Below are 6260 nucleotides of genomic sequence, written 5' to 3'. Positions count from 1 at the left end.
ATAAAAGAGATGCAACAGGTAGCTGCCTCCCAGGTTGGGTCATTCTGCCATCTCTGTACATCAGAAGTGAATAATCTAATCACACTACTACGCAGAAAGGTTAATCTCACAGTCAGAGTTGGCAGCCTTGTATGGGCACTTTGGGTACCCAGGAGCTTTTGATATATTTAATTATTTCTCATGGTACACTCACAATTCCTTCTGGTACATGAGATTTATTGTTGTTGGTGTTGTTAATAATATTATTTCAATTTATAAACTCCTTGATATCTAAAATGACATCTCAAACCAATATAACCCAGAATACAGTTTGATGTTATTTCTTTCTTTCAATATTTTTATGCTGCCTTTCATGACATAAGCCCTGTTAATTTTATTATTTATTTATTTAAACATTTCTATACTGCCCTTCATTACAAGAGATTTCAGGGTGATATACAATATCAATAACCAATTATTTTTAAAAGATATATAAAGAATATCATAAAACAGTCTAAAAATGAAACTAATCAAGATACTTTAAAAACTAACACAGTAAACCTTTAAAACATATTAAAACTGAAGCAACAGTATACATAAAACCAATCCGGGTCAGCTCTACACGTAAAACACATGAATGAATTCAAAAGATAGATACCAAAAAGCAGCAACCAGTTTAACAATCCAGACCAACAATAGGAGTAAAAAGCTGAGCAAAACAATGTCTTTCTGGAACATTTAAAAACAATCCAAATGTACCTCTCATTGTTCCACAAAACTAGGGCCACTACTGAAAAGGCTCTGTCTCTTGTGCTCATCAATCTACTTGATGGACCTAGGAATATGACCTCTGTCCAATCTTAGATTTAAGAAGTAGTGTTACAGTTTGCTTTGCCTTGATTATTGTGCATGGGTCTGTCATTTTGGCAATTTCTTAAGGGACTCTAGATGGGAGTCAGGGATTTGACACAAAAGAATTGTACCATTCTTTAATGGCTGGGGGTTGCGACCTGAATGGGCAGTTTACATGCAGGACTGTGGGCGAAGTTGAGGGCTTGCTTGGGAGAACCTTTACTGGATGCCCTGACGAAGTGGGGGGCAGGGTCAAGAAAGTAAGTACAATATGGGTACTTGTCTGCCCCACCTCTGCATCTAACAGAAGACTTAGATTGGGAGGACTGCTAGGGGGAAAGGTCTTCCTCTTTCTCCTCCTCCTCCCCCTCCTCTTCCAGTACTGCAACTCTGATACAAACCAGGACTCCTCAGCTGCTTTTAAGCAAAGAAAAAGATGTCAAGAGGGCCCTATCTTTGGCAGTGTGTAGTTGGAATTGACGTACAGACACTCAGAACTGTGAGCTGGCTGAAGGCACCTTTTCTTGAGATCTGATGTGGAGTGACGGATCAGTTGTCAAGTAAGAATACCAATTGTCTCCACTTACACTATATTTGTCAACAAAGCAAATATTACAAATGCACCTCGACTCTCCATTGCTGTCTCTCAGCCAAGGGAAACTAAACACAGCAGCACTGACCCTGGAAGTTCCCGCCACTTTGGGGAAGTTAAAGAGTGTGAAAGCTTGCTGTTGTAATTAATCTCTACTTTTATTTTCCCCCACCCCAGCCTTCCTGTCAACAACGTACAGTTTTTTCTGTCCTTATAATGGAACCGGAGAAGGTACAGAAGGGGGAAAAAAGCAATGAGCTGATCATGGTGGCTCATCTTCCTTAAACAATAACAACTTACGTAGAGAAGACTATTTACATAAAGACCAATGTGGGGCCAATTATTTATAAAATCATGCCTGATGTGAAGCAGTATGCATTGAGAAAAGTTCCTTGCACTCTCACAAAATGGGAGTTTAGGATTATGCAGTGAAACTGGCAACAGCTTTAAGACAAAAAGTAAAACTACGACATAAGTGGCTTTTCAGGGAGGTCACCATGTAGTTGCCACCTCTCTTGAAGACAGAAGGCTGACCCAGATGGACCACTGGTATGACACAGCATGGAAATTCTTATTCGGGCTAGTTAGGTCATTTCATAATTGAAGTTAGATCACTTCATACTTGCCAAGTGACTTTCTGCAGATTCCCTTGGAACATCTTCTGACCATTACTAGAAAATATTTTGGTTTGCCTTTTAAATTATTTTAATCCACCTCTAATTCTGTCCTTCAAACAGTGACAGGATGTATAATAATGGTTAGGCACTGGAGCAAAGGTTAGACAAGCAAATCCCACATTGCCTCAGGCCTGTGTTCAGCAATGCATGAAAGTACACTGTCTATCTTTAAACATAATAATCCCAGCATGCAATCAGCTAGGAATGTGCCACAGTGTCTTGAGATGAGCCCTCAGTAAGTGAGCAACTGGCAGATATGCAGGCGAAACAGCAATGTTGGCATACAGAGCTAATCACAGAGATCAGTGATACAGAGACCTGTGACAATGACATTCCTGCTGAGCTACTTGTGCTTACAGAAGTAAGATAGTCTAAGGCCCTTTCTACACCTAAGGATTATCCCAGGAAAATGGAGGGATCATCCCTGCCTGCTCTTGGGAACCCTGTGTGTCATTTGCATGCACAGGGATGATCCGGGGGGGGGGGGGGGAGGCAGGTGTAGAAATGGCCACAGTAGAGTTTACAAAAGGACTAATGAGAAGAAAAAGAATTGGGCTCCACTTCTATATAAATTTACAGAACTAGTAAATATTATTGATTTCATATCAACGAGTATGTATGTTTTTAGGGATAGGGCCTTAGCTAACCCCTCAGCTGTTACAGGGAGGACAAACCCCCCACCCCACCCCAGCCTGCTTATTTTATCTATGAACCTATTTCACACCCCAGAAGATGAAAACAATTCGTAAATCAATGCATCTGGGTATGCCTCTTGGAACTAGAAATTGTGATCCCAACTTAAAAGACAAACACCACATTTCCTGAATTAGAGCCATCCATGGGCTTCCCCGCTTCTCTGGTGTAAGCCTGGAATGGATTACACACACAGTGTTTTTTCTCCCATCAGGGCATTCCAGGAGAAGGCTCTCTTAAGCTCAATATAGGGAAGGACCAAAGGTCTGCTACCCAGCAGAGGGGAACCCCAGCAAGACATAACCTGAGAATTCAGCATATAATCTTCGAAAAAACAAGGTGCCTTGTTTTTTTCTGAATTTGCACAATTACAGAAAGAAACAGAAAGGAAGGAATTCCCATACAAGGCAAAGTGGTGACAGCCACTATACCGACTACATAAAACAAATATATAACCCCCACCACTTCCTAGAACAGACCCACACTTCCTAGAAGAGACAAGAGCGGGTTAGCCTCTATGGTCTCTTAGAAATAAAAGAGAATATTGATATCTGGAAAAACTTCTTCAGGAGAGTAAGAAGGGTTGTGTGGTAATTTAAACATTTAATAGATTCTAACTACATGTACAACAAATCCTATGCATATTTACCCAAAAGTAAATCCAACTTCATTCAGTAGAGTTTACCTCCAAGAATGTATGCATGGAATTCTAGGCTTACTATCCCGGAAAACAACTTGTAGCCCTCCAGATGTTTTGGCCTACAAATCCCATTGGCTATACTGGCCAAGTTTGATGGGATTCAAAGGCCCAAACATCTGGAGAGCCACAGATTGCCCCTCCCTGGACTGGTGAAAAATATTGGAGTGTAAGGCTGTAATCTCACTGCATGTGTAAGCATGAGTAGGATCAGGGGTAAAAGTTCCTGGCACATCCCTCAGTTCCAAAAGTGTAAAATTTAACTCACCAAATACCAAGACACAAGTGTGTGTATTGCAAGAGGAGCAAAAAAATTAATTTGTTGTAAGTAGCAAAATAGTATTGGCTTGGCCCTGGGATGGCCTTTTTCCTTAAATAGGGATGTCACATTTCCAAGAGGGGGTCTCAAAAGAAATAAAAGGAAGAAGCTGTGACTTCTTCACAAACAGTAAAATCTTCTTTAACCTCGGCACCAATCCCAAGCATTTATGTGTATTTAGTGTTTGTCAATTGTTAGCAGCAGAAATATTAGTTAAGTAAGGGCACAATCCTATGCATGTTTAGACAGAAAAAAGCCCTACAACACCCAGTGTGCCTGAGCCAGAAATATATTTTTAAGCAACTGTATACAATTGCAAAGTTATGTATGGCATGTAACTGGTACTCTTAAAAGCAACAAAATAAAGAACAGTGGGTTGATAAAATTTGGGAGACCATGACTGCGTATAAATTTACTCAGCAAGTGCAGTGAACAAGGAATCCTAACTTTAAGCAAGATATTATGGCACCCTAGTTGCCATTTTTTATCCTGGTTGTGCTTTTTATACTGTATTTTGTATTTGTCCTTTTAACCTGTTGGTTGTTTTATTATGGTTTTAATTTTTGTGAGCCGCCCAGAGAGCTTCGGCTATTGGGCGGTATAAAAATGTAATAAATAAATAAATAAATAAATAAATTTCCTATACTGAAGCTCTTCACACTTTTGATTAAATTCCAGCCAAATACAGTTGCCTGTATTTTTTCTGATTAATACACACATACAAACAAAACCATATACAGTTGCACATGCTCCTTTTATATGCTGTATAAATTATATTATTTTTTATTATGTTTTGAGCTCCTACTTATGCTGTTTTTCTTCAGATGTTCCATAAGTCAGTGTGGTGTAGTGGTAAGGTGTCAGACTGGGAGTCAGGAGATGTGGGTTCTAGTCCCCACTTGGCCATGGAAACTAGGGGTGTGCACGGACCCCCCCGCTCCGCCCCGCGGGCCGATCTGAAAATTTCGGATCGGCCCGCTCCGCGCCACTCCGCTCCGCCCATACTCCGCTCCTCTTCGCCGCGGAGCTCCGGCTCCGGCTCTGCAGTGGAGGGGAGTGGTGCCAGGTAAGGGGGGGGTTACCGGGCCCTGCCGCCGTCGCCACCCGTGTGGCGACAGCAGCAGAGCCCAGTAAGGGACCAAGGGGGAGGGGGGCCTTACCTGCCTCCGTCCGCGGTCTGTCGGCTTCTTTAATTGAGCCTGCAGTTCAGCCAGGAAGTCTGGGCCGCAAGTGCGGCCTAGACTTCCTGGTTGAACCGCGGGCTCAATTGAAGAAGCCGAGGGACTGCGGACGGAAGCAGGTAAGGGAGAGGAGGGGGGGTTATCGGGCCCTGCCACTGTCGCCACATGGGCGACAGCGACAGGGCCCGGTAAACCCCACTTACCTTTCTGGCGGAGCTCCGGATCGAGGCGAAGGATCAGCCTTCACCTCGATCCTCTTCACCACGCTCCGCCGGCCCCCCAATCCTCTTTGCCTCTGCCTTAAGGGGAGGCAAAGCACCCCGCTCCGCTTCTAATTCGCCAGTCCGATTAGAAGCGGAGCACATCCCTAATGGAAACCCACTGGATGACTTTGGGCCAGTCACAGACTTCTCAGCCCAACCCAGCACACAAGGTTGTTGTGAGGAGGTTCCTTGGAGGAAAAAAGACAGGATATAAATGAAATTAAAAAATAAATAAATAAGAATATCAGTCATAGACTACGAATGATAATTAGTGAATTCCTTTGTTTCTCTAGTGAACTTGATTTGTTATTATGTACATTCTTCTACTGTGCAAAACGGAAAAGACAAAGTCCCCAACAACTGCACAAAACAAACACTCAAATGCCTTACGTTTTTGAAATGGAAAAAATATATACATCCTTTCCCATTTTTAGTTATCTTTTATGAGCCCTTTCCTCAAATAGGTAAACACCAAGTGTAAAAAAAGTTAGTTTGTGCATGCACAAAAACGTATGTGCCCGTGTTGTTTGCATTGGGAGTTGAGCCATGCTTTGCTGTGTGGGTTGCTTGTCACCCTTTCCTATTTTTTTTAAAAAAATCCCCTAAATTGTCGGACTTTTCGGGGTGGGGGGAACATGTGCATGGATAGGTTGCAGTAGCGCAGTTAGGGCTGAAGTCCAGGCCTTTGCGCTCCTAGGAGTCCCCAAATGATCACTCAGGGAATGGTGGAAGGTTGCAAGTACAAATTCCATTAGACATGACAGTGCTATGTAAGTGAGCTTAAAATGCAAACTGCACATGCTCAGAGGTTGTTGTTTTTTAATCAGGGTTGGCAAATGTTCTTAACAAATGTAGAAGCAGTTGTAAAGCATGCTAGAGGGGTGAGAGTGGGAAAGAGAAGTATTAGTTGTGCGCTTCACGTTGGGACCCCTATAAAACCATGACTAAAATGACACAGCTGCACTCCTGAGCGGCTGGGACTAATAGGAGAGAGAAGTACCTCGGTC

Source organism: Elgaria multicarinata, chromosome 4 (assembly GCF_023053635.1).
Source record: "Elgaria multicarinata webbii isolate HBS135686 ecotype San Diego chromosome 4, rElgMul1.1.pri, whole genome shotgun sequence".
NCBI lineage: Eukaryota > Metazoa > Chordata > Lepidosauria > Squamata > Anguidae > Elgaria > Elgaria multicarinata.
The sequence above is the reverse complement of the archived record's forward strand: the minus strand, read 5'-3'. Positions refer to the sequence as shown.